We start from the raw sequence: 580 nt of genomic DNA, 5'->3' as shown, positions 1-580 counted from the left end.
CAGGAAGGGGAGGCCTTGGGGTCTGCCCAACCAGGGATTGACCCTGGCTTTGGGTTTGACCCTCTCAGTGCTGGAACCACACTGCCATGTCTCAAGCTGTACACTGCGGGTGTTTGTACAACCCCAGACTGGCTTGGGTTGGGAGGGACCTTAAAGCACATCCAGTGCCACCTCTGCCATGGGCAGGGACACCTCCCACTGTCCCAGGCTGCTCCAAGCCCCATCCAACCTGGCCTTGGCCACTGCCAGGGATCCAGGGGCAGCCCCAGCTGCTCTGGACACCCTGTGCCGGGGTCACTCGATCACTGTGTTGTGACACAGTGTATGGCTGATGAGTAACCCCTATTACTGCTCTGGGCTGCATTTTGAGCCAGGGATCTGGTCCCTGCTGGCATCTTTGGTGCTCCCAAACACCACCCACCAGTGATGGAATCATAGAATCATAAAATCGTGGAATATCCCGAGTGGAAAAAGACTAACAAGGATCATTGAGTCCAGCTTGTGTCCCTGCACAGACACCCCAACAATCCCACCCTGGGCATCCCTGAGAGCGCTGTCCAAACGCTCCTGCAGCTCTGGC

The sequence above is a fragment of the Corvus kubaryi genome, unplaced genomic scaffold, assembly GCF_017639235.1.
Source record: "Corvus kubaryi isolate FWS band 111438036 unplaced genomic scaffold, C.kubaryi_AGA036_p1.0 37241, whole genome shotgun sequence".
Taxonomy (NCBI): Eukaryota; Metazoa; Chordata; class Aves; order Passeriformes; family Corvidae; genus Corvus; species Corvus kubaryi.
The sequence above is the reverse complement of the archived record's forward strand: the minus strand, read 5'-3'. Positions refer to the sequence as shown.